The sequence below is a fragment of the Schistocerca cancellata genome, unplaced genomic scaffold, assembly GCF_023864275.1.
Source record: "Schistocerca cancellata isolate TAMUIC-IGC-003103 unplaced genomic scaffold, iqSchCanc2.1 HiC_scaffold_1114, whole genome shotgun sequence".
In the NCBI taxonomy this organism is placed as follows: domain Eukaryota; kingdom Metazoa; phylum Arthropoda; class Insecta; order Orthoptera; family Acrididae; genus Schistocerca; species Schistocerca cancellata.
In genome coordinates this window covers 371176-395451 of record NW_026047113.1, presented here as the reverse complement: position 1 = coordinate 395451, position 24276 = coordinate 371176, and the positions used below count along the sequence as shown (strand labels likewise).

The 24276-nt window shown below is 54.8% G+C and overlaps 24 non-coding genes and 1 pseudogene across 24 annotated transcripts; all 25 read right to left on the bottom strand.

Annotated features, from left to right (window-relative positions):
* Positions 1 to 846: 846 nt before the first annotated feature.
* Positions 847 to 965, bottom strand: LOC126158881 (5S ribosomal RNA). The gene has a single exon (XR_007533857.1). It is a non-coding gene; the product is annotated as a 5S ribosomal RNA (ribosomal RNA).
* An 849-nt stretch (positions 966 to 1814) lies between these two features.
* Positions 1815 to 1933, bottom strand: LOC126158880 (5S ribosomal RNA). Its single transcript, XR_007533856.1, has one exon. It is a non-coding gene; the product is annotated as a 5S ribosomal RNA (ribosomal RNA).
* Positions 1934 to 2775: 842 nt separating this feature from the next.
* Positions 2776 to 2895, bottom strand: LOC126158901 (5S ribosomal RNA). The gene has a single exon (XR_007533877.1). It is a non-coding gene; the product is annotated as a 5S ribosomal RNA (ribosomal RNA).
* Positions 2896 to 3736: 841 nt separating this feature from the next.
* On the bottom strand, positions 3737 to 3856 carry LOC126158944 (5S ribosomal RNA). The gene has a single exon (XR_007533917.1). It is a non-coding gene; the product is annotated as a 5S ribosomal RNA (ribosomal RNA).
* Positions 3857 to 4702: 846 nt separating this feature from the next.
* LOC126158879 (5S ribosomal RNA) lies at positions 4703 to 4821 on the bottom strand. The gene has a single exon (XR_007533855.1). It is a non-coding gene; the product is annotated as a 5S ribosomal RNA (ribosomal RNA).
* An 845-nt stretch (positions 4822 to 5666) lies between these two features.
* Positions 5667 to 5786, bottom strand: LOC126158899 (5S ribosomal RNA). The gene has a single exon (XR_007533874.1). It is a non-coding gene; the product is annotated as a 5S ribosomal RNA (ribosomal RNA).
* Positions 5787 to 6627: 841 nt separating this feature from the next.
* On the bottom strand, positions 6628 to 6746 carry LOC126158878 (5S ribosomal RNA). Its single transcript, XR_007533854.1, has one exon. It is a non-coding gene; the product is annotated as a 5S ribosomal RNA (ribosomal RNA).
* An 843-nt stretch (positions 6747 to 7589) lies between these two features.
* On the bottom strand, positions 7590 to 7709 carry LOC126158898 (5S ribosomal RNA). Its single transcript, XR_007533873.1, has one exon. It is a non-coding gene; the product is annotated as a 5S ribosomal RNA (ribosomal RNA).
* An 840-nt stretch (positions 7710 to 8549) lies between these two features.
* Positions 8550 to 8668, bottom strand: LOC126158918 (5S ribosomal RNA). The gene has a single exon (XR_007533893.1). It is a non-coding gene; the product is annotated as a 5S ribosomal RNA (ribosomal RNA).
* Positions 8669 to 9508: 840 nt separating this feature from the next.
* LOC126158876 (5S ribosomal RNA) lies at positions 9509 to 9627 on the bottom strand. Its single transcript, XR_007533852.1, has one exon. It is a non-coding gene; the product is annotated as a 5S ribosomal RNA (ribosomal RNA).
* An 850-nt stretch (positions 9628 to 10477) lies between these two features.
* Positions 10478 to 10596, bottom strand: LOC126158874 (5S ribosomal RNA). The gene has a single exon (XR_007533851.1). It is a non-coding gene; the product is annotated as a 5S ribosomal RNA (ribosomal RNA).
* Positions 10597 to 11443: 847 nt separating this feature from the next.
* Positions 11444 to 11563, bottom strand: LOC126158607 (5S ribosomal RNA). Its single transcript, XR_007533600.1, has one exon. It is a non-coding gene; the product is annotated as a 5S ribosomal RNA (ribosomal RNA).
* Positions 11564 to 12399: 836 nt separating this feature from the next.
* LOC126158873 (5S ribosomal RNA) lies at positions 12400 to 12518 on the bottom strand. Its single transcript, XR_007533850.1, has one exon. It is a non-coding gene; the product is annotated as a 5S ribosomal RNA (ribosomal RNA).
* An 851-nt stretch (positions 12519 to 13369) lies between these two features.
* LOC126158995 (5S ribosomal RNA) lies at positions 13370 to 13487 on the bottom strand (annotated as a pseudogene).
* An 841-nt stretch (positions 13488 to 14328) lies between these two features.
* LOC126158872 (5S ribosomal RNA) lies at positions 14329 to 14447 on the bottom strand. The gene has a single exon (XR_007533849.1). It is a non-coding gene; the product is annotated as a 5S ribosomal RNA (ribosomal RNA).
* An 861-nt stretch (positions 14448 to 15308) lies between these two features.
* LOC126158871 (5S ribosomal RNA) lies at positions 15309 to 15427 on the bottom strand. The gene has a single exon (XR_007533848.1). It is a non-coding gene; the product is annotated as a 5S ribosomal RNA (ribosomal RNA).
* An 861-nt stretch (positions 15428 to 16288) lies between these two features.
* Positions 16289 to 16407, bottom strand: LOC126158870 (5S ribosomal RNA). Its single transcript, XR_007533847.1, has one exon. It is a non-coding gene; the product is annotated as a 5S ribosomal RNA (ribosomal RNA).
* Positions 16408 to 17249: 842 nt separating this feature from the next.
* LOC126158869 (5S ribosomal RNA) lies at positions 17250 to 17368 on the bottom strand. The gene has a single exon (XR_007533846.1). It is a non-coding gene; the product is annotated as a 5S ribosomal RNA (ribosomal RNA).
* Positions 17369 to 18204: 836 nt separating this feature from the next.
* On the bottom strand, positions 18205 to 18323 carry LOC126158946 (5S ribosomal RNA). Its single transcript, XR_007533919.1, has one exon. It is a non-coding gene; the product is annotated as a 5S ribosomal RNA (ribosomal RNA).
* An 847-nt stretch (positions 18324 to 19170) lies between these two features.
* LOC126158606 (5S ribosomal RNA) lies at positions 19171 to 19290 on the bottom strand. Its single transcript, XR_007533599.1, has one exon. It is a non-coding gene; the product is annotated as a 5S ribosomal RNA (ribosomal RNA).
* Positions 19291 to 20132: 842 nt separating this feature from the next.
* LOC126158868 (5S ribosomal RNA) lies at positions 20133 to 20251 on the bottom strand. The gene has a single exon (XR_007533845.1). It is a non-coding gene; the product is annotated as a 5S ribosomal RNA (ribosomal RNA).
* An 836-nt stretch (positions 20252 to 21087) lies between these two features.
* LOC126158928 (5S ribosomal RNA) lies at positions 21088 to 21206 on the bottom strand. The gene has a single exon (XR_007533902.1). It is a non-coding gene; the product is annotated as a 5S ribosomal RNA (ribosomal RNA).
* Positions 21207 to 22053: 847 nt separating this feature from the next.
* LOC126158604 (5S ribosomal RNA) lies at positions 22054 to 22173 on the bottom strand. The gene has a single exon (XR_007533597.1). It is a non-coding gene; the product is annotated as a 5S ribosomal RNA (ribosomal RNA).
* An 842-nt stretch (positions 22174 to 23015) lies between these two features.
* Positions 23016 to 23134, bottom strand: LOC126158867 (5S ribosomal RNA). The gene has a single exon (XR_007533844.1). It is a non-coding gene; the product is annotated as a 5S ribosomal RNA (ribosomal RNA).
* Positions 23135 to 23971: 837 nt separating this feature from the next.
* Positions 23972 to 24090, bottom strand: LOC126158866 (5S ribosomal RNA). The gene has a single exon (XR_007533843.1). It is a non-coding gene; the product is annotated as a 5S ribosomal RNA (ribosomal RNA).
* Positions 24091 to 24276: the final 186 nt, after the last annotated feature.

Genomic DNA, 24276 nt, shown 5'->3' with positions numbered 1-24276 from the left:
GCTCATCTAATGTAGGAGCACGGCAGAATTCGCGTTCGGCTTTTCTCACAACACACAAAATGTTAGTTTTCGGCCGCATTTGACGAAAGCGCTTCCTTCCGCAACCGCCAGTTCCTCGTGGACGGCGGGGGGAGGCGCGCCCGGCGTCCCAGCAGAGTGACGGCCGAATTGGCGGGCGCACCGCCGCGTGTGTGAGACGCACTGCTGCTCGTTGCACCCCCTGTCATTCGCTGGGCGCGTGCAGCCTTCGACACTAGCGGAGGACGCATCTTGTCCCTGGTGTTCAGCGGAGGGCCTGTGCGGTGTGTGGCAGTGTCGTGCTGGAGGGCCCACTGGTAGCGATGTGGGCTTCCTCGCCTCGCCTCGCCTCGCCTCGCCTCACACCAGGTGTCTGCGTAGTTTGCAGTGCATTCGCACCATTCCTATCCCTGTCCCTGTCCCCGTCCCGACTTGTCCCGACTTTGCTCGACTGCCGCTCGCTGCCGCTCGGGTCGTGGTCCATATGACAGCGCAAGCACGACAAACGTCTGCGGGACGAGACGAGACGAGACGAGACGAGACGACTAAGGAATAAATTCGTGGTTACAAATCAAATTTGGAACTCTACACTCCTACACAACAATAGGCAGTGACGTATTTCAGAAATCACCTGCCGATTCGTACTGTTTTGTCGTTTTCAAAGTCCTCTCGGCAAACTTGGTTAGCACATTCTCCCTCAAACTGAGTTAATTACTGCATTTTCGTACCATTACAGTAGTTTAAAAGGCTTAAGGAAGCATCTTTGTCACAACAGAAAGGTAGTTTGAAAATTGGGCTGGCGACATGACAAAAAAAAAACAGGAAGGGAGCCAACAGCACCCGGGTTTCCCAGGCGGTCACCCATCCAAGTACTAGCCGTGCCCGATGATGCTTAACTTCGGTGATCGGACGAGAACCTGTGTATTCATCATGGTATGGCCGTTGGCGCTCATCTAATGTAGGAGCACGGCAGAATTCGCGTTCGGCTTTTCTCCCAACACACAAAATGTTAGTTTTCGGCCGCATTTGACGAAAGCGCTTCCTTCCGCAACCGCCAGTTCCTCGAGGACGGCGCGGGGAGGCGCGCCCGGCGTCCCAGCAGAGTGACGGCCGAATTGGCGGGCGCACCGCCGCGTGTGTGAGACGCACTGCTGCTCGTTGCACCCCCTGTCATTCGCTGGGCGCGTGTAGCCTTCGACACTAGCGGAGGACGCATCTTGTCCCTGGTGTTCAGCGGAGGGCCTGTGCGGTGTGGCAGTGTCGTGCTGGAGGGCCCACTGGTAGCGATGTGGGCTTCCTCGCCTCGCCTCGCCTCGCCTCGCCTCTTCTCACACCAGGTGTCTGCGTAGTTTGCAGTGCATTCGCACCATTCCTATCCCTGTCCCTGTCCCCGTCCCGACTTGTCCCGACTTTGCTCGACTGCCGCTCGCTGCCGCTCGGGTCGTGGTCCATATGACAGCGCAAGCACGACAAACGTCTGCGGGACGAGACGAGACGAGACGAGACGAGACGACTAAGGAATAAATTCGTGGTTACAAATCAAATTTGGAACTCTACATTCCTACACAACAATAGGCGGTGACGTATTACAGAAATCACCTGCCAATTCGTACTGTTTTGTCGTTTTCAAAGTCTTCTTGGCAAACTTGGTTAGCACATTCTCCCTCAAACTGATTTAATTACTGCATTTTCGTACCATTACAGTAGTTTAAAAGGCTTAAGGAAGCATCTTTGTCACAACAGAAAGGTAGTTTGAAAATTGGGCTGGCGACATGACAAAAAAAAAACAGGAAGGGAGCCAACAGCACCCGGGTTTCCCAGGCGGTCACCCATCCAAGTACTAGCCGTGCCCGATGATGCTTAACTTCGGTGATCGGACGAGAACCTGTGTATTCATCATGGTATGGCCGTTGGCGCTCATCTAATGTAGGAGCACGGCAGAATTCGCGTTCGGCTTTTCTCCCAACACACAAAATGTTAGTTTTCGGCCGCATTTGACGAAAGCGCTTCCTTCCGCAACCGCCAGTTCCTCGAGGACGGCGCGGGGAGGCGCGCCCGGCGTCCCAGCAGAGTGACGGCCGAATTGGCGGGCGCACCGCCGCGTGTGTGAGACGCACTGCTGCTCGTTGCACCCCCTGTCATTCGCTGGGCGCGTGTAGCCTTCGACACTAGCGGAGGACGCATCTTGTCCCTGGTGTTCAGCGGAGGGCCTGTGCGGGGTGTGGCAGTGTCGTGCTGGAGGGCCCACTGGTAGCGATGTGGGCTTCCTCGCCTCGCCTCGCCTCTTCTCACACCAGGTGTCTGCGTAGTTTGCAGTGCATTCGCACCATTCCTATCCCTGTCCCTGTCCCCGTCCCGACTTGTCCCGACTTTGCTCGACTGCCGCTCGCTGCCGCTCGGGTCGTGGTCCATATGACAGCGCAAGCACGACAAACGTCTGCGGGACGAGACGAGTCGAGACGAGACGAGACGACTAAGGAATAAATTCGTGGTTACAAATCAAATTTGGAACTTCACACTCCTACACAACAATAGTCGGTGACGTATTTCAGAAATCACCTGCCGATTCGTAGTGTTTTGTCGTTTTCAAAGTCTTCTTGGCAAACTTGGTTAGCACATTCTCCCTCAAACTGAATTAATTACTGCATTTTCGTACCATTACAGTAGTTTAAAAGGCTTAAGGAAGCATCTTTGTCACAACAGAAACGTAGTTTGAAAATTGGGCTGGCGACATTACCAAAAAAAATACGGGAAGGGAGCCAACAGCACCCGGGTTTCCCCAGGCGGTCACCCATCCAAGTACTAGCCGTGCCCGATGATGCTTAACTTCGGTGATCGGACGAGAACCGGTGTATTCATCATGGTATGGCCGTTGGCGCTCATCTAATGTAGGAGCACGGCAGAATTCGCGTTCGGCTTTTCTCACAACACACAAAATGTTAGTTTTCGGCCGCATTTGACAAAAGCGCTTCCTTCCGCAACCGCCAGTTCCTCGAGGACGGCGCGGGGAGGCGCGCCCGGCGTCCCAGCAGAGTGACGGCCGAATAGGCGGGCGCACCGCCGCGTGTGTGAGACGCACTGCTGCTCGTTGCACCCCCTGTCATTCGCTGGGTGCGTGCAGCCTTCGACACTAGCGGAGGACGAATCTTGTCCCTGGTGTTCAGCGGAGGGCCTGTGCGGGGTGTGGCAGTGTCGTGCTGGAGGGCCCACTGGTAGCGATGTGGGCTTCCTCGCCTCGCCTCGCCTCGCCTCACACCAGGTGTCTGCGTAGTTTGCAGTGCATTCGCACCATTCCTATCCCTGTCCCTGTCCCCGTCCCGACTTGTCCCGACTTTGCTCGACTGCCGCTCGCTGCCGCTCGGGTCGTGGTCCATATGACAGCGCAAGCACGACAAACGTCTGCGGGACGAGACGAGACGAGACGAGACGAGACGACTAAGGAATAAATTCGTGGTTACAAATCAAATTTGGAACTCTACACTCCTACACAACAATAGGCGGTGACGTATTTCAGAAATCACCTGCCGATTCGTACTGTTTTGTCGTTTTCAAAGTCCTCTCGGCAAACTTGGTTAGCACATTCTCCCTCAAACTGAGTTAATTACTGCATTTTCGTACCATTACAGTAGTTTAAAAGGCTTAAGGAAGCATCTTTGTCACAACAGAAACGTAGTTTGAAAATTGGGCTGGCGACATAACAAAAAAAAAACGGGAAGGGAGCCAACAGCACCCGGGTTTCCCCAGGCGGTCACCCATCCAAGTACTAGCCGTGTCCGATGATGCTTAACTTCGGTGATCGGACGAGAACCGGTGTATTCATCATGGTATGGCCGTTGGCGCTCATCTAATGTAGGAGCACGGCAGAATTCGCGTTCGGCTTTTCTCACAACACACAAAATGTTAGTTTTCGGCCGCATTTGACGAAAGCGCTTCCTTCCGCAACCGCCAGTTCCTCGTGGACGGCGGGGGGAGGCGCGCCCGGCGTCCCAGCAGAGTGACGGCCGAATTGGCGGGCGCACCGCCGCGTGTGTGAGACGCACTGCTGCTCGTTGCACCCCCTGTCATTCGCTGGGCGCGTGCAGCCTTCGACACTAGCGGAGGACGCATCTTGTCCCTGGTGTTCAGCGGAGGGCCTGTGCGGTGTGTGGCAGTGTCGTGCTGGAGGGCCCACTGGTAGCGATGTGGGCTTCCTCGCCTCGCCTCGCCTCGCCTCGCCTCACACCAGGTGTCTGCGTAGTTTGCAGTGCATTCGCACCATTCCTATCCCTGTCCCTGTCCCAGTCCCGACTTGTCCCGACTTTGCTCGACTGCCGCTCGCTGCCGCTCGGGTCGTGGTCCATATGACAGCGCAAGCACGACAAACGTCTGCGGGACGAGACGAGACGAGACGAGACGAGACGACTAAGGAATAAATTCGTGGTTACAAATCAAATTTGGAACTCTACACTCCTACACAACAATAGGCGGTGACGTATTTCAGAAATCACCTGCCGATTCGTACTGTTTTGTCGTTTTCAAAGTCCTCTCGGCAAACTTGGTTAGCACATTCTCCCTCAAACTGAGTTAATTACAGCATTTTCGTACCATTACAGTAGTTTAAAAGGCTTAAGGAAGCATCTTTGTCACAACAGAAAGGTAGTTTGAAAATTGGGCTGGCGACATGACAAAAAAAAAACAGGAAGGGAGCCAACAGCACCCGGGTTTCCCAGGCGGTCACCCATCCAAGTACTAGCCGTGCCCGATGATGCTTAACTTCGGTGATCGGACGAGAACCTGTGTATTCATCATGGTATGGCCGTTGGCGCTCATCTAATGTAGGAGAACGGCAGAATTCGCGTTCGGCTTTTCTCCCAACACACAAAATGTTAGTTTTCGGCCGCATTTGACGAAAGCGCTTCCTTCCGCAACCGCCAGTTCCTCGAGGACGGCGCGGGGAGGCGCGCCCGGCGTCCCAGCAGAGTGACGGCCGAATTGGCGGGCGCACCGCCGCGTGTGTGAGACGCACTGCTGCTCGTTGCACCCCCTGTCATTCGCTGGGCGCGTGTAGCCTTCGACACTAGCGGAGGACGCATCTTGTCCCTGGTGTTCAGCGGAGGGCCTGTGCGGTGTGGCAGTGTCGTGCTGGAGGGCCCACTGGTAGCGATGTGGGCTTCCTCGCCTCGCCTCGCCTCGCCTCGCCTCTTCTCACACCAGGTGTCTGCGTAGTTTGCAGTGCATTCGCACCATTCCTATCCCTGTCCCTGTCCCCGTCCCGACTTGTCCCGACTTTGCTCGACTGCCGCTCGCTGCCGCTCGGGTCGTGGTCCATATGACAGCGCAAGCACGACAAACGTCTGCGGGACGAGACGAGACGAGACGAGACGACTAAGGAATAAATTCGTGGTTACAAATCAAATTTGGAACTCTACATTCCTACACAACAATAGGCGGTGACGTATTACAGAAAGCACCTGCCAATTCGTACTGTTTTGTCGTTTTCAAAGTCTTCTTGGCAAACTTGGTTAGCACATTCTCCCTCAAACTGATTTAATTACTGCATTTTCGTACCATTACAGTAGTTTAAAAGGCTTAAGGAAGCATCTTTGTCACAACAGAAAGTTAGTTTGAAAATTGGGCTGGCGACATAACAAAAAAAAAAACGGGAAGGGAGCCAACAGCACCCGGGTTTCCCCAGGCGGTCACCCATCCAAGTACTAGCCGTGCCCGATGATGCTTAACTTCGGTGATCGGACGAGAACCGGTGTATTCATCATGGTATGGCCGTTGGCGCTCATCTAATGTAGGAGCACGGCAGAATTCGCGTTCGGCTTTTCTCACAACACACAAAATGTTAGTTTTCGGCCGCATTTGACAAAAGCGCTTCCTTCCGCAACCGCCAGTTCCTCGAGGACGGCGCGGGGAGGCGCGCCCGGCGTCCCAGCAGAGTGACGGCCGAATAGGCGGGCGCACCGCCGCGTGTGTGAGACGCACTGCTGCTCGTTGCACCCCCTGTCATTCCCTGGGTGCGTGCAGCCTTCGACACTAGCGGAGGACGAATCTTCTCCCTGGTGTACAGCGGAGGGCCTGTGCGGGGTGTGGCAGTGTCGTGCTGGAGGGCCCACTGGTAGCGATGTGGGCTTCCTCGCCTCGCCTCGCCTCGCCTCACACCAGGTGTCTGCGTAGTTTGCAGTGCATTCGCACCATTCCTATCCCTGTCCCTGTCCCCGTCCCGACTTGTCCCGACTTTGCTCGACTGCCGCTCGCTGCCGCTCGGGTCGTGGTCCATATGCCAGCGCAAGCACGACAAACGTCTGCGGGACGAGACGAGACGAGACGAGACGAGACGACTAAGGAATAAATTCGTGGTTACAAATCAAATTTGGAACTCTACACTCCTACACAACAATAGGCGGTGACGTATTTCAGAAATCACCTGCCGATTCGTAGTGTTTTGTCGTTTTCAAAGTCTTCTTGGCAAACTTGGTTAGCACATTCTCCCTCAAACTGAGTTAATTACTGCATTTTCGTACCATTACAGTAGTTTAAAAGGCTTAAGGAAGCATCTTTGTCACAACAGAAAGGTAGTTTGAAAATTGGGCTGGCGACATGACAAAAAAAAAACAGGAAGGGAGCCAACAGCACCCGGGTTTCCCAGGCGGTCACCCATCCAAGTACTAGCCGTGCCCGATGATGCTTAACTTCGGTGATCGGACGAGAACCTGTGTATTCATCATGGTATGGCCGTTGGCGCTCATCTAATGTAGGAGCACGGCAGAATTCGCGTTCGGCTTTTCTCCCAACACACAAAATGTTAGTTTTCGGCCGCATTTGACGAAAGCGCTTCCTTCCGCAACCGCCAGTTCCTCGAGGACGGCGCGGGGAGGCGCGCCCGGCGTCCCAGCAGAGTGACGGCCGAATTGGCGGGCGCACCGCCGCGTGTGTGAGACGCACTGCTGCTCGTTGCACCCCCTGTCATTCGCTGGGCGCGTGTAGCCTTCGACACTAGCGGAGGACGCATCTTGTCCCTGGTGTTCAGCGGAGGGCCTGTGCGGGGTGTGGCAGTGTCGTGCTGGAGGGCCCACTGGTAGCGATGTGGGCTTCCTCGCCTCGCCTCGCCTCTTCTCACACCAGGTGTCTGCGTAGTTTGCAGTGCATTCGCACCATTCCTATCCCTGTCCCTGTCCCCGTCCCGACTTGTCCCGACTTTGCTCGACTGCCGCTCGCTGCCGCTCGGGTCGTGGTCCATATGACAGCGCAAGCACGACAAACGTCTGCGGGACGAGACGAGACGAGACGAGACGAGACGACTAAGGAATAAATTCGTGGTTACAAATTAAATTTGGAACTTCACACTCCTACACAACAATAGGCGGTGACGTATTTCAGAAATCACCTGCCGATTCGTAGTGTTTTGTCGTTTTCAAAGTCTTCTTGGCAAACTTGGTTAGCACATTCTCCCTCAAACTGAATTAATTACTGCATTTTCGTACCATTACAGTAGTTTAAAAGGCTTAAGGAAGCATCTTTGTCACAACAGAAACGTAGTTTGAAAATTGGGCTGGCGACATTACCAAAAAAAAATACGGGAAGTAAGCCAACAGCACCCGGGTTTCCCCAGGCGGTCACCCATCCAAGTACTAGCCGTGCCCGATGATGCTTAACTTCGGTGATCGGACGAGAACCGGTGTATTCATCATGGTATGGCCGTTGGCGCTCATCTAATGTAGGAGCACGGCAGAATTCGCGTTCGGCTTTTCTCACAACACACAAAATGTTAGTTTTCGGCCGCATTTGACAAAAGCGCTTCCTTCCGCAACCGCCAGTTCCTCGAGGACGGCGCGGGGAGGCGCGCCCGGCGTCCCAGCAGAGTGACGGCCGAATAGGCGGGCGCACCGCCGCGTGTGTGAGACGCACTGCTGCTCGTTGCACCCCCTGTCATTCGCTGGGTGCGTGCAGCCTTCGACACTAGCGGAGGACGAATCTTGTCCCTGGTGTTCAGCGGAGGGCCTGTGCGGGGTGTGGCAGTGTCGTGCTGGAGGGCCCACTGGTAGCGATGTGGGCTTCCTCGCCTCGCCTCGCCTCGCCTCACACCAGGTGTCTGCGTAGTTTGCAGTGCATTCGCACCATTCCTATCCCTGTCCCTGTCCCCGTCCCGACTTGTCCCGACTTTGCTCGACTGCCGCTCGCTGCCGCTCGGGTCGTGGTCCATATGACAGCGCAAGCACGACAAACGTCTGCGGGACGAGACGAGACGAGACGAGACGAGACGACTAAGGAATAAATTCGTGGTTACAAATCAAATTTGGAACTCTACACTCCTACACAACAATAGGCGGTGACGTATTTCAGAAATCACCTGCCGATTCGTAGTGTTTTGTCGTTTTCAAAGTCTTCTTGGCAAACTTGGTTAGCACATTCTCCCTCAAACTGAGTTAATTACTGCATTTTCGTACCATTACAGTAGTTTAAAAGGCTTAAGGAAGCATCTTTGTCACAACAGAAAGGTAGTTTGAAAATTGGGCTGGCGACATGACAAAAAAAAACAGGAAGGGAGCCAACAGCACCCGGGTTTCCCAGGCGGTCACCCATCCAAGTACTAGCCGTGCCCGATGATGTTTAACTTCGGTGATCGGACGAGAACCTGTGTATTCATCATGGTATGGCCGTTGGCGCTCATCTAATATAGGAGCACGGCAGAATTCGCGTTCGGCTTTTCTCCCAACACACAAAATGTTAGTTTTCGGCCGCATTTGACGAAAGCGCTTCCTTCCGCAACCGCCAGTTCCTCGAGGACGGCGCGGGGAGGCGCGCCCGGCGTCCCAGCAGAGTGACGGCCGAATTGGCGGGCGCACCGCCGCGTGTGTGAGACGCACTGCTGCTCGTTGCACCCCCTGTCATTCGCTGGGCGCGTGTAGCCTTCGACACTAGCGGAGGACGCATCTTGTCCCTGGTGTTCAGCGGAGGGCCTGTGCGGGGTGTGGCAGTGTCGTGCTGGAGGGCCCACTGGTAGCGATGTGGGCTTCCTCGCCTCGCCTCGCCTCTTCTCACACCAGGTGTCTGCGTAGTTTGCAGTGCATTCGCACCATTCCTATCCCTGTCCCTGTCCCCGTCCCGACTTGTCCCGACTTTGCTCGACTGCCGCTCGCTGCCGCTCGGGTCGTGGTCCATATGACAGCGCAAGCACGACAAACGTCTGCGGGACGAGACGAGACGAGACGAGACGAGACGACTAAGGAATAAATTCGTGGTTACAAATCAAATTTGGAACTCTACACTCCTACACAACAATAGGCGGTGACGTATTTCAGAAATCACCTGCCGATTCGTAGTGTTTTGTCGTTTTCAAAGTCTTCTTGGCAAACTTGGTTAGCACATTCTCCCTCAAACTGAGTTAATTACTGCATTTTCGTACCATTACAGTAGTTTAAAAGGCTTAAGGAAGCATCTTTGTCACAACAGAAAGGTAGTTTGAAAATTGGGCTGGCGACATGACAAAAAAAAACAGGAAGGGAGCCAACAGCACCCGGGTTTCCCAGGCGGTCACCCATCCAAGTACTAGCCGTGCCCGATGATGCTTAACTTCGGTGATCGGACGAGAACCTGTGTATTCATCATGGTATGGCCGTTGGCGCTCATCTAATATAGGAGCACGGCAGAATTCGCGTTCGGCTTTTCTCCCAACACACAAAATGTTAGTTTTCGGCCGCATTTGACGAAAGCGCTTCCTTCCGCAACCGCCAGTTCCTCGAGGACGGCGCGGGGAGGCGCGCCCGGCGTCCCAGCAGAGTGACGGCCGAATTGGCGGGCGCACCGCCGCGTGTGTGAGACGCACTGCTGCTCGTTGCACCCCCTGTCATTCGCTGGGCGCGTGTAGCCTTCGACACTAGCGGAGGACGCATCTTGTCCCTGGTGTTCAGCGGAGGGCCTGTGCGGGGTGTGGCAGTGTCGTGCTGGAGGGCCCACTGGTAGCGATGTGGGCTTCCTCGCCTCGCCTCGCCTCGCCTCGCCTCGCCTCACACCAGGTGTCTGCGTAGTTTGCAGTGCATTCGCACCATTCCTATCCCTGTCCCTGTCCCCGTCCCGACTTGTCCCGACTTTGCTCGACTGCCGCTCGCTGCCGCTCGGGTCGTGGTCCATATGACAGCGCAAGCACGACAAACGTCTGCGGGACGAGACGAGACGAGACGAGACGAGACGACTAAGGAATAAATTCGTGGTTACAAATCAAATTTGGAACTCTACACTCCTACACAACAATAGGCGGTGACGTATTTCAGAAATCACCTGCCGATTCGTAGTGTTTTGTCGTTTTCAAAGTCTTCTTGGCAAACTTGGTTAGCACATTCTCCCTCAAACTGAGTTAATTACTGCATTTTCGTACCATTACAGTAGTTTAAAAGGCTTAAGGAAGCATCTTTGTCACAACAGAAAGGTAGTTTGAAAATTGGGCTGGCGACATGACAAAAAAAAACAGGAAGGGAGCCAACAGCACCCGGGTTTCCCAGGCGGTCACCCATCCAAGTACTAGCCGTGCCCGATGATGCTTAACTTCGGTGATCGGACGAGAACCTGTGTATTCATCATGGTATGGCCGTTGGCGCTCATCTAATGTAGGAGCACGGCAGAATTCGCGTTCGGCTTTTCTCCCAACACACAAAATGTTAGTTTTCGGCCGCATTTGACGAAAGCGCTTCCTTCCGCAACCGCCAGTTCCTCGAGGACGACGCAAGGAGGCGCGCCCGGCGTCCCAGCAGAGTGACGGCCGAATTGGCGGGCGCACCGCCGCGTGTGTGAGACGCACTGCTGCTCGTTGCACCCCCTGTCATTCGCTGGGCGCGTGCAGCCTTCGACACTAGCGGAGGACGCATCTTGTCCCTGGTGTTCAGCGGAGGGCCTGTGCGGGGTGTGGCAGTGTCGTGCTGGAGGGCCCACTGTTAGCGATGTGGGCTTCCTCGCCTCGCCTCGCCTCGCCTCGCCTCTTCTCACACCAGGTGTCTGCGTAGTTTGCAGTGCATTCGCACCATTCCTATCCCTGTCCCTGTCCCCGTCCCGACTTGTCCCGACTTTGCTCGACTGCCGCTCGCTGCCGCTCGGGTCGTGGTCCATATGACAGCGCAAGCACGACAAACGTCTGCGGGACGAGACGAGACGAGACGAGACGACTAAGGAATAAATTCGTGGTTACAAATCAAATTTGGAACTCTACATTCCTACACAACAATAGGCGGTGACGTATTACAGAAATGACCTGCCAATTCGTACTGTTTTGTCGTTTTCAAAGTCTTCTTGGCAAACTTGGTTAGCACATTCTCCCTCAAACTGAATTAATTACTGCATTTTCGTACCATTACAGTAGTTTAAAAGGCTTAAGGAAGCATCTTTGTCACAACAGAAACGTAGTTTGAAAATTGGGCTGGCGACATAACAAAAAAAAAAACGGGAAGGGAGCCAACAGCACCCGGGTTTCCCCAGGCGGTCACCCATCCAAGTACTAGCCGGGCCCGATGATGCTTAACTTCGGTGATCGGACGAGAACCGGTGTATTCATCATGGTATGGCCGTTGGCGCTCATCTAATGTAGGAGCACGGCAGAATTCGCGTTCGGCTTTTCTCACAACACACAAAATGTTAGTTTTCGGCCGCATTTGACGAAAGCGCTTCCTTCCGCAACCGCCAGTTCCTCGAGGACGGCGCGGGGAGGCGCGCCCGGCGTCCCAGCAGAGTGACGGCCGAATTGGCGGGCGCACCGCCGCGTGTGTGAGACGCACTGCTGCTCGTTGCACCCCCTGTCATTCGCTGGGTGCGTGCAGCCTTCGACACTAGCGGAGGACGAATCTTGTCCCTGGTGTTCAGCGGAGGGCCTGTGCGGGGTGTGGCAGTGTCGTGCTGGAGGGCCCACTGGTAGCGATGTGGGCTTCCTCGCCTCGCCTCGCCTCGCCTCGCCTCACACCAGGTGTCTGCGTAGTTTGCAGTGCATTCGCACCATTCCTATCCCTGTCCCTGTCCCCGTCCCGACTTGTCCCGACTGCCGCTCGCTGCCGCTCGGGTCGTGGTCCATATGACAGCGCAAGCACGACAAACGTCTGCGGGACGAGACGAGACGAGACGAGACGAGACGACTAAGGAATAAATTCGTGGTTACAAATCAAATTTGGAACTCTACACTCCTACACAACAATAGGCGGTGACGTATTTCAGAAATCACCTGCCGATTCGTAGTGTTTTGTCGTTTTCAAAGTCTTCTTGGCAAACTTGGTTAGCACATTCTCCCTCAAACTGAGTTAATTACTGCATTTTCGTACCATTACAGTAGTTTAAAAGGCTTAAGGAAGCATCTTTGTCACAACAGAAAGGTAGTTTGAAAATTGGGCTGGCGACATGACAAAAAAAAAACAGGAAGGGAGCCAACAGCACCCGGGTTTCCCAGGCGGTCACCCATCCAAGTACTAGCCGTGCCCGATGATGCTTAACTTCGGTGATCGGACGAGAACCTGTGTATTCATCATGGTATGGCCGTTGGCGCTCATCTAATGTAGGAGCACGGCAGAATTCGCGTTCGGCTTTTCTCCCAACACACAAAATGTTAGTTTTCGGCCGCATTTGACGAAAGCGCTTCCTTCCGCAACCGCCAGTTCCTCGAGGACGGCGCGGGGAGGCGCGCCCGGCGTCCCAGCAGAGTGACGGCCGAATTGGCGGGCGCACCGCCGCGTGTGTGAGACGCACTGCTGCTCGTTGCACCCCCTGTCATTCGCTGGGCGCGTGTAGCCTTCGACACTAGCGGAGGACGCATCTTGTCCCTGGTGTTCAGCGGAGGGCCTGTGCGGGGTGTGGCAGTGTCGTGCTGGAGGGCCCACTGGTAGCGATGTGGGCTTCCTCGCCTCGCCTCGCCACGCCTCGCCTCGCCTCACACCAGGTGTCTGCGTAGTTTGCAGTGCATTCGCACCATTCCTATCCCTGTCCCTGTCCCCGTCCCGACTTGTCCCGACTTTGCTCGACTGCCGCTCGCTGCCGCTCGGGTCGTGGTCCATATGACAGCGCAAGCACGACAAACGTCTGCGGGACGAGACGAGACGAGACGAGACGAGACGACTAAGGAATAAATTCGTGGTTACAAATCAAATTTGGAACTCTACACTCCTACACAACAATAGGCGGTGACGTATTTCAGAAATCACCTGCCGATTCGTAGTGTTTTGTCGTTTTCAAAGTCTTCTTGGCAAACTTGGTTAGCACATTCTCCCTCAAACTGAGTTAATTACTGCATTTTCGTACCATTACAGTAGTTTAAAAGGCTTAAGGAAGCATCTTTGTCACAACAGAAAGGTAGTTTGAAAATTGGGCTGGCGACATGACAAAAAAAAAACAGGAAGGGAGCCAACAGCACCCGGGTTTCCCAGGCGGTCACCCATCCAAGTACTAGCCGTGCCCGATGATGCTTAACTTCGGTGATCGGACGAGAACCTGTGTATTCATCATGGTATGGCGTTGGCGCTCATCTAATGTAGGAGCACGGCAGAATTCGCGTTCGGCTTTTCTCCCAACACACAAAATGTTAGTTTTCGGCCGCATTTGACGAAAGCGCTTCCTTCCGCAACCGCCAGTTCCTCGAGGACGGCGCGGGGAGGCGCGCCCGGCGTCCCAGCAGAGTGACGGCCTAATTGGCGGGCGCACCGCCGCGTGTGTGAGACGCACTGCTGCTCGTTGCACCCCCTGTCATTCGCTGGGCGCGTGTAGCCTTCGACACTAGCGGAGGACGCATCTTGTCCCTGGTGTTCAGCGGAGGGCCTGTGCGGGGTGTGGCAGTGTCGTGCTGGAGGGCCCACTGGTAGCGATGTGGGCTTCCTCGCCTCGCCTCGCCTCTTCTCACACCAGGTGTCTGCGTAGTTTGCAGTGCATTCGCACCATTCCTATCCCTGTCCCTGTCCCCGTCCCGACTTGTCCCGACTTTGCTCGACTGCCGCTCGCTGCCGCTCGGGTCGTGGTCCATATGACAGCGCAAGCACGACAAACGTCTGCGGGACGAGACGAGACGAGACGAGACGAGACGACTAAGGAATAAATTCGTGGTTACAAATCAAATTTGGAACTCTACACTCCTACACAACTATAGGCGGTGACGTATTTCAGAAATCACCTGCCGATTCGTAGTGTTTTGTCGTTTTCAAAGTCTTCTTGGCAAACTTGGTTAGCACATTCTCCCTCAAACTGAGTTAATTACTGCATTTTCGTACCATTACAGTAGTTTAAAAGGCTTAAGGAAGCATCTTTGTCACAACAGAAAGGTAGTTTGAAAATTGGGCTGGCGACATGACAAAAAAAAAACAGGAAGGGAGCCAACAGCACCCGGGTTTCCCAGGCGGTCACCCATCCAAGTACTAGCCGTGCCCGATGATGCTTAACTTCGGTGATCGGACGAGAACCTGTGTATTCATCATGGTATGGCCGTTGGCGCTCATCTAATGTAGGAGCACGGCAGAATTCGCGTTCGGCTTTTCTCCCAACACACAAAATGTTAGTTTTCGGCCGCATTTGACGAAAGCGCTTCCTTCCGCAACTGCCAGTTCCTCGAGGACGGCGCGGGGAGGCGCGCCCGGCGTCCCAGCAGAGTGACGGCCGAATTGGCGGGCGCACCGCCGCGTGTGTGAGACGCACTGCTGCTCGTTGCACCCCCTGTCATTCGCTGGGCGCGTGCAGCCTTCGACACTAGCGGAGGACGCACCTTGTCCCTGGTGTTCAGCGGAGGGCCTGTGCGGGGTGTGGCAATGTCGTGCTGGAGGGCCCACTGGTAGCGATGTGGGCTTCCTCGCTTCGCCTCGCCTCGCCTCGCCTCGGCTCGCCTCGCCTCACACCAGGTGTCTGCGTAGTTTGCAGTGCATTCGCACCATTCCTATCCCTGTCCCTGTCCCCGTCCCGACTTGTCCCGACTTTGCTCGACTGCCGCTCGCTGCCGCTCGGGTCGTGGTCCATATGACAGCGCAAGCACGACAAACGTCTGCGGGACGAGACGAGACGAGACGAGACGAGACGACTAAGGAATAAATTCGTGGTTACAAATCAAATTTGGAACTCTACACTCCTACACAACAATAGGCGGTGACGTATTTCAGAAATCACCTGCCGATTCGTAGTGTTTTGTCGTTTTCAACGTCTTCTTGGCAAACTTGGTTAGCACATTCTCCCTCAAACTGAGTTAATTACTGCATTTTCGTACCATTACAGTAGTTTAAAAGGCTTAAGGAAGCATCTTTGTCACAACAGAAAGGTAGTTTGAAAATTGGGCTGGCGACATGACAAAAAAAAAACAGGAAGGGAGCCAACAGCACCCGGGTTTCCCAGGCGGTCACCCATCCAAGTACTAGCCGTGCCCGATGATGCTTAACTTCGGTGATCGGACGAGAACCTGTGTATTCATCATGGTATGGCCGTTGGCGCTCATCTAATGTAGGAGCACGGCAGAATTCGCGTTCGGCTTTTCTCCCAACACACAAAATGTTAGTTTTCGGCCGCATTTGACGAAAGCGCTTCCTTCCGCAACTGCCAGTTCCTCGAGGACGGCGCGGGGAGGCGCGCCCGGCGTCCCAGCAGAGTGACGGCCGAATTGGCGGGCGCACCGCCGCGTGTGTGAGACGCACTGCTGCTCGTTGCACCCCCTGTCATTCGCTGGGCGCGTGCAGCCTTCGACACTAGCGGAGGACGCACCTTGTCCCTGGTGTTCAGCGGAGGGCCTGTGCGGGGTGTGGCAATGTCGTGCTGGAGGGCCCACTGGTAGCGATGTGGGCTTCCTCGCTTCGCCTCGCCTCGCCTCGCCTCGGCTCGCCTCGCCTCACACCAGGTGTCTGCGTAGTTTGCAGTGCATTCGCACCATTCCTATCCCTGTCCCTGTCCCCGTCCCGACTTGTCCCGACTTTGCTCGACTGCCGCTCGCTGCCGCTCGGGTCGTGGTCCATATGACAGCGCAAGCACGACAAACGTCTGCGGGACGAGACGAGACGAGACGAGACGAGACGACTAAGGAATAAATTCGTGGTTACAAATCAAATTTGGAACTCTACACTCCTACACAAGAATAGGCGGTGACGTATTTCAGAAATCACCTGCCGATTCGTAGTGTTTTGTCGTTTTCAAAGTCTTCTTGGCAAACTTGGTTAGCACATTCTCCCTCAAACTGAGTTAATTACTGCATTTTCGTACCATTACAGTAGTTTAAAAGGCTTAAGGAAGCATCTTTGTCACAACAGAAAGGTAGTTTGAAAATTGGGCTGGCGACATGACAAAAAAAAAACAGGAAGGGAGCCAACAGCACCCGGGTTTCCCAGGCGGTCACCCATCCAAGTACTAGCCGTGCCCGATGATGCTTAACTTCGGTGATCGGACGAGAACCTGTGTATTCATCATGGTATGGCCGTTGGCGCTCATCTAATGTAGGAGCACGGCAGAATTCGCGTTCGGCTTTTCTCCCAACACACAAAATGTTAGTTTTCGGCCGCATTTGACGAAAGCGCTTCCTTCCGCAACCGCCAGTTCCTCGAGGACGGCGCGGGGAGGAGCGCCCGGCGTCCCAGCAGAGTGACGGCCTAATTGGCGGGCGCACCGCCGCGTGTGTGAGACGCACTGCTGCTCGTTGCACCCCCTGTCATTCGCTGGACGCGTGTAGCCTTCGACACTAGCGGAGGACGCATCTTGTCCCTGGTGTTCAGCGGAGGGCCTGTGCGGGGTGTGGCAGTGTCGTGCTGGAGGGCCCACTGGTAGCGATGTGGGCTTCCTCGCCTCGCCTCGCCTCTTCTCACACCAGGTGTCTGCGTAGTTTGCAGTGCATTCGCACCATTCCTATCCCTGTCCCTGTCCCCGTCCCGACTTGTCCCGACTTTGCTCGACTGCCGCTCGCTGCCGCTCGGGTCGTGGTCCATATGACAGCGCAAGCACGACAAACGTCTGCGGGACGAGACGAGACGAGACGAGACGAGACGACTAAGGAATAAATTCGTGGTTACAAATCAAATTTGGAACTCTACACTCCTACACAACAATAGGCGGTGACGTATTTCAGAAATCACCTGCCGATTCGTAGTGTTTTGTCGTTTTCAAAGTCTTCTTGGCAAACTTGGTTAGCACATTCTCCCTCAAACTGAGTTAATTACTGCATTTTCGTACCATTACAGTAGTTTAAAAGGCTTAAGGAAGCATCTTTGTCACAACAGAAAGGTAGTTTGAAAATTGGGCTGGCGACATGACAAAAAAAAAAACAGGAAGGGAGCCAACAGCACCCGGGTTTCCCAGGCGGTCACCCATCCAAGTACTAGCCGTGCCCGATGATGCTTAACTTCGGTGATCGGACGAGAACCTGTGTATTCATCATGGTATGGCCGTTGGCGCTCATCTAATGTAGGAGCACGGCAGAATTCGCGTTCGGCTTTTCTCCCAACACACAAAATGTTAGTTTTCGGCCGCATTTGACGAAAGCGCTTCCTTCCGCAACCGCCAGTTCCTCGAGGACGGCGCGGGGAGGCGCGCCCGGCGTCCCAGCAGAGTGACGGCCGAATTGGCGGGCGCACCGCCGCGTGTGTGAGACGCACTGCTGCTCGTTGCACCCCCTGTCATTCGCTGGGCGCGTGTAGCCTTCGACACTAGCGGAGGACGCATCTTGTCCCTGGTGTTCAGCGGAGGGCCTGTGCGGGGTGTGGCAGTGTCGTGCTGGAGGGCCCACTGGTAGCGATGTGGGCTTCCTCGCCTCGCCTCGCCTCTTCTCACACCAGGTGTCTGCGTAGTTTGCAGTGCATTCGCACCATTCCCATCCCTGTCCCTGTCCCCGTCCCGACTTGTCCCGACTTTGCTCGACTGCCGCTCGCTGCCGCTCGGGTCGTGGTCCATATGACAGCGCAAGCACGACAAACGTCTGCGGGACGAGACGAGACGAGACGAGACGACTAAGGAATAAATTCGTGGTTACAAATCAAATTTGGAACTCTACACTCCTACACAACAATAGGCGGTGACGTATTTCAGAAATCACCTGCCGATTCGTAGTGTTTTGTCGTTTTCAAAGTCTTCTTGGCAAACTTGGTTAGCACATTCTCCCACAAACTGAGTTAATTACTGCATTTTCGTACCATTACAGTAGTTTAAAAGGCTTAAGGAAGCATCTTTGTCACAACAGAAAGGTAGTTTGAAAATTGGGCTGGCGACATGACAAAAAAAAAACAGGAAGGGAGCCAACAGCACCCGGGTTTCCCAGGCGGTCACCCATAGAAGTACTAGCCGTGCCCGATGATGCTTAACTTCGGTGATCGGACGAGAACCTGTGTATTCATCATGGTATGGCCGTTGGCGCTCATCTAATGTAGGAGCACGGCAGAATTCGCGTTCGGCTTTTCTCCCAACACACAAAATGTTAGTTTTCGGCCGCATTTGACGAAAGCGCTTCCTTCCGCAACCGCCAGTTCCTCGAGGACGGCGCGGGGAGGCGCGCCCGGCGTCCCAGCAGAGTGACGGCCGAATTGGCGGGCGCACCGCCGCGTGTGTGAGACGCACTGCTGCTCGTTGCACCCCCTGTCATTCGCTGGGCGCGTGTAGCCTTCGACACTAGCGGAGGACGCATCTTGTCCCTGGTGTTCAGCGGAGGGCCTGTGCGGGGTGTGGCAGTGTCGTGCTGGAGGGCCCACTGGTAGCGATGTGGGCTTCCTCGCCTCGCCTCGCCACGCCTCGCCTCGCCTCACACCAGGTGTCTGCGTAGTTTGCAGTGCATTCGCACCATTCCTATCCCTGTCCCTGTCCCCGTCCCGACTTGTCCCGACTTTGCTCGACTGCCGCTCGCTGCCGCTCGGGTCGTGGTCCATATGACAGCGCAAGCACGACAAACGTCTGCGGGACGAGACGAGACGAGACGAGACGACTAAGGAATAAATTCGTGGTTACAAATCCAATTTGGAACTCTACATTCCTACACAACAATAGGCGGTGACGTATTACAGAAATCACCTGCCAATTCGTACTGTTTTGTCGTTTTTAAAGTCTTCTTGGCAAACTTGGTTAGCACATTCTCCCTCAAACTGAATTAATTACTGCATTTTCGTACCATTACAGTAGTTTAAAAGGCTTAAGGAAGCATCTTTGTCACAACAGAAACGTAGTTTGAAAATTGGGCTGGCGACATAACAAAAAAAAAAACGGGAAGGGAGCCAACAGCACCCGGGTTTCCCCAGGCGGTCACCCATCCAAGTACTAGCCGGGCCCGATGATGCTTAACTTCGGTGATCGGACGAGAACCGGTGTATTCATCATGGTATGGCCGTTGGCGCTCGTCTAATGTAGGAGCACGGCAGAATTCGCGTTCGGCTTTTCTCCCAACACACAAAATGTTAGTTTTCGGCCGCATTTGACGAAAGCGCTTCCTTCCGCAACCGCCAGTTCCTCGAGGACGGCGCGGGGAGGCGCGCCCGGCGTCCCAGCAGAGTGACGGCCGAATTGGCGGGCGCACCGCCGCGTGTGTGAGACGCACTGCTGCTCGTTGCACCCCCTGTCATTCGCTGGGTGCGTGCAGCCTTCGACACTAGCGGAGGACGAATCTTGTCCCTGGTGTTCAGCGGAGGGCCTGTGCGGGTTGTGGCAGTGTCGTGCTGGAGGGCCCACTGGTAGCGATGTGGGCTTCCTCGCCTCGCCTCGCCTCGCCTCACACCAGGTGTCTGCGTAGTTTGCAGTGCATTCGCACCATTCCTATCCCTGTCCCTGTCCCCGTCCCGACTTGTCCCGACTTTGCTCGACTGCCGCTCGCTGCCGCTCGGGTCGTGGTCCATATGACAGCGCAAGCACGACAAACGTCTGCGGGACGAGACGAGACGAGACGAGACGAGACGACTAAGGAATAAATTCGTGGTTACAAGTCAAATTTGGAACTCTACACTCCTACACAACAATAGGCGGTGACGTATTTCAGAAATCACCTGCCGATTCGTAGTGTTTTGTCGTTTTCAAAGTCTTCTTGGCAAACTTGGTTAGCACATTCTCCCTCAAACTGAGTTAATTACTGCATTTTCGTACCATTACAGTAGTTTAAAAGGCTTAAGGAAGCATCTTTGTCACAACAGAAAGGTAGTTTGAAAATTGGGCTGGCGACATGAGAAAAAAAAAAACAGGAAGGGAGCCAACAGCACCCGGGTTTCCCAGGCGGTCACCCATCCAAGTACTAGCCGTGCCCGATGATGCTTAACTTCGGTGATCGGACGAGAACCTGTGTATTCATCATGGTATGGCCGTTGGCGCTCATCTAATGTAGGAGCACGGCAGAATTCGCGTTCGGCTTTTCTCCCAACACACAAAATGTTAGTTTTCGGCCGCATTTGACGAAAGCGCTTCCTTCCGCAACCGCCAGTTCCTCGAGGACGGCGCGGGAAGGCGCGCCCGGCGTCCCAGCAGAGTGACGGCCGAATTGGCGGGCGCACCGCCGCGTGTGTGAGACGCACTGCTGCTCGTTGCACCCCCTGTCATTCGCTGGGCGCGTGTAGCCTTCGACACTAGCGGAGGACGCATCTTGTCCCTGGTGTTCAGCGGAGGGCCTGTGCGGTGTGTGGCAGTGTCGTGCTGGAGGGCCCACTGGTAGCGATGTGGGCTTCCTCGCCTCGCCTCGCCTCTTCTCACACCAGGTGTCTGCGTAGTTTGCAGTGCATTCGCACCATTCCCATCCCTGTCCCTGTCCCCGTCCCGACTTGTCCCGACTTTGCTCGACTGCCGCTCGCTGCCGCTCGGGTCGTGGTCCATATGACAGCGCAAGCACGACAAACGTCTGCGGGACGAGACGAGACGAGACGAGACGACTAAGGAATAAATTCGTGGTTACAAATCAAATTTGGAACTCTACACTCCTACACAACAATAGGCGGTGACGTATTTCAGAAATCACCTGCCGATTCGTAGTGTTTTGTCGTTTTCAAAGTCTTCTTGGCAAACTTGGTTAGCACATTCTCCCTCAAACTGAGTTAATTACTGCATTTTCGTACCATTACAGTAGTTTAAAAGGCTTAAGGAAGCATCTTTGTCACAACAGAAAGGTAGTTTGAAAATTGGGCTGGCGACATGACAAAAAAAAAACAGGAAGGGAGCCAACAGCACCCGGGTTTCCCAGGCGGTCACCCATAGAAGTACTAGCCGTGCCCGATGATGCTTAACTTCGGTGATCGGATGAGAACCTGTGTATTCATCATGGTATGGCCGTTGGCGCTCATCTAATGTAGGAGCACGGCAGAATTCGCGTTCGGCTTTTCTCCCAACACACAAAATGTTAGTTTTCGGCCGCATTTGACGAAAGCGCTTCCTTCCGCAACCGCCAGTTCCTCGAGGACGGCGCGGGGAGGCGCGCCCGGCGTCCCAGCAGAGTGACGGCCGAATTGGCGGGCGCACCGCCGCGTGTGTGAGACGCACTGCTGCTCGTTGCACCCCCTGTCATTCGCTGGGCGCGTGTAGCCTTCGACACTAGCGGAGGACGCATCTTGTCCCTGGTGTTCAGCGGAGGGCCTGTGCGGGGTGTGGCAGTGTCGTGCTGGAGGGCCCACTGGTAGCGATGTGGGCTTCCTCGCCTCGCCTCGCCACGCCTCGCCTCGCCTCACACCAGGTGTCTGCGTAGTTTGCAGTGCATTCGCACCATTCCTATCCCTGTCCCTGTCCCCGTCCCGACTTGTCCCGACTTTGCTCGACTGACGCTCGCTGCCGCTCGGGTCGTGGTCCATATGACAGCGCAAGCACGACAAACGTCTGCGGGACGAGACGAGACGAGACGAGACGACTAAGGAATAAATTCGTGGTTACAAATCAAATTTGGAACTCTACATTCCTACACAACAATAGGCGGTGACGTATTACAGAAATCACCTGCCAATTCGTACTGTTTTGTCGTTTTTAAAGTCTTCTTGGCAAACTTGGTTAGCACATTCTCCCTCAAACTGAATTAATTACTGCAATTTCGTACCATTACAGTAGTTTAAAAGGCTTAAGGAAGCATCTTTGTCACAACAGAAACGTAGTTTGAAAATTGGGCTGGCGACATAACAAAAAAAAAAACGGGAAGGGAGCCAACAGCACCCGGGTTTCCCCAGGCGGTCACCCATCCAAGTACTAGCCGGGCCCGATGATGCTTAACTTCGGTGATCGGACGAGAACCGGTGTATTCATCATGGTATGGCCGTTGGCGCTCGTCTAATGTAGGAGCACGGCAGAAATCGCGTTCGGCTTTTCTCCCAACACACAAAATGTTAGTTTTCGGCCGCATTTGACGAAAGCGCTTCCTTCCGCAACCGCCAGTTCCTCGAGGACGGCGCGGGGAGGCGCGCCTGGCGTCCCAGCAGAGTGACGGCCGAATTGGCGGGCGCACCGCCGCGTGTGTGAGACGCACTGCTGCTCGTTGCACCCCCTGTCATTCGCTGGGTGCGTGCAGCCTTCGACACTAGCGGAGGACGAATCTTGTCCCTGGTGTTCAGCGGAGGGCCTGTGCGGGGTGTGGCAGTGTCGTGCTGGAGGGCCCACTGGTAGCGATGTGGGCTTCCTCGCCTCGCCTCGCCTCGCCTCACACCAGGTGTCTGCGTAGTTTGCAGTGCATTCGCACCATTCCTATCCCTGTCCCTGTCCCCGTCCCGACTTGTCCCGACTTTGCTCGACTGCCGCTCGCTGCCGCTCGGGTCGTGGTCCATATGACAGCGCAAGCACGACAAACGTCTGCGGGACGAGACGAGACGAGACGAGACGAGACGACTAAGGAATAAATTCGTGGTTACAAATCAAATTTGGAACTCTACACTCCTACACAACAATAGGCGGTGACGTATTTCAGAAATCACCTGCCGATTCGTAGTGTTTTGTCGTTTTCAAAGTCTTCTTGGCAAACTTGGTTAGCACATTCTCCCTCAAACTGAGTTAATTACTGCATTTTCGTACCATTACAGTAGTTTAAAAGGCTTAAGGAAGCATCTTTGTCACAACAGAAAGGTAGTTTGAAAATTGGGCTGGCGACATGACAAAAAAAAAAACAGGAAGGGAGCCAACAGCACCCGGGTTTCCCAGGCGGTCACCCATCCAAGTACTAGCCGTGCCCGATGATGCTTAACTTCGGTGATCGGACGAGAACCTGTGTATTCATCATGGTATGGCCGTTGGCGCTCATCTAATGTAGGAGCACGGCAGAATTCGCGTTCGGCTTTTCTCCCAACACACAAAATGTTAGTTTTCGGCCGCATTTGACGAAAGCGCTTCCTTCCGCAACCGCCAGTTCCTCGAGGACGGCGCGGGGAGGCGCGCCCGGCGTCCCAGCAGAGTGACGGCCGAATTGGCGGGCGCACCGCCGCGTGTGTGAGACGCACTGCTGCTCGTTGCACCCCCTGTCATTCGCTGGGCGCGTGTAGCCTTCGACACTAGCGGAGGACGCATCTTGTCCCTGGTGTTCAGCGGAGGGCCTGTGCGGGGTGTGGCAGTGTCGTGCTGGAGGGCCCACTGGTAGCGATGTGGGCTTCCTCGCCTCGCCTCGCCTCTTCTCACACCAGGTGTCTGCGTAGTTTGCAGTGCATTCGCACCATTCCTATCCCTGTCCCTGTCCCCGTCCCGACTTGTCCCGACTTTGCTCGACTGCCGCTCGCTGCCGCTCGGGTCGTGGTCCATACGACAGGGCAAGCACGACAAACGTCTGCGGGACGAGACGAGACGAGACGAGACGACTAAGGAATAAATTCGTGGTTACAAATCAAATTTGGAACTCTACACTCCTACACAACAATAGGCGGTGACGTATTTCAGAAATCACCTGCCGATTCGTAGTGTTTTGTCGTTTTCAAAGTCTTCTTGGCAAACTTGGTTAGCACATTCTCCCTCAAACTGAGTTAATTACTGCATTTTCGTACCATTACAGTAGTTTAAAAGGCTTAAGGAAGCATCTTTGTCACAACAGAAAGGTAGTTTGAAAATTGGGCTGGCGACATGACAAAAAAAAAAACAGGAAGGGAGCCAACAGCACCCGGGTTTCCCAGGCGGTCACCCATCCAAGTACTAGCCGTGCCCGATGATGCTTAACTTCGGTGATCGGACGAGAACCTGTGTATTCATCATGGTATGGCCGTTGGCGCTCATCTAATGTAGGAGCACGGCAGAATTCGCGTTCGGCTTTTCTCCCAACACACAAAATGTTAGTTTTCGGCCGCATTTGACGAAAGCGCTTCCTTCCGCAACCGCCAGTTCCTCGAGGACGGCGCGGGGAGGCGCGCCCGGCGTCCCAGCAGAGTGACGGCCGAATTGGCGGGCGCACCGCCG